This window comes from Gavialis gangeticus, unplaced genomic scaffold (assembly GCF_001723915.1).
Source record: "Gavialis gangeticus isolate Ggan-Ray unplaced genomic scaffold, GavGan_comp1, whole genome shotgun sequence".
NCBI lineage: Eukaryota > Metazoa > Chordata > Crocodylia > Gavialidae > Gavialis > Gavialis gangeticus.
Window position 1 is genome coordinate 13,823,075 of NW_017729006.1, and position 202 is coordinate 13,823,276.

Below are 202 nucleotides of genomic sequence, written 5' to 3' on the forward strand. Positions count from 1 at the left end.
CCGCCCCTCGCGCTCAGGGGACGCGCCCCGCCCGCCGACGTGCCCCGCCCCGCTCCACCGCGCCCCCTGTGCTGGCGGGGCTCTCTGAGTTCGCTGCTCTCGCTCGTTCCTTCAAGCAACTGCTGGAGCGGCGGGGTTGTGAGGGACCCCCCCTCCCCCCACCCCCTCAGGGGCAGCTTGACCCCCTGCGGGCAGAAAAACC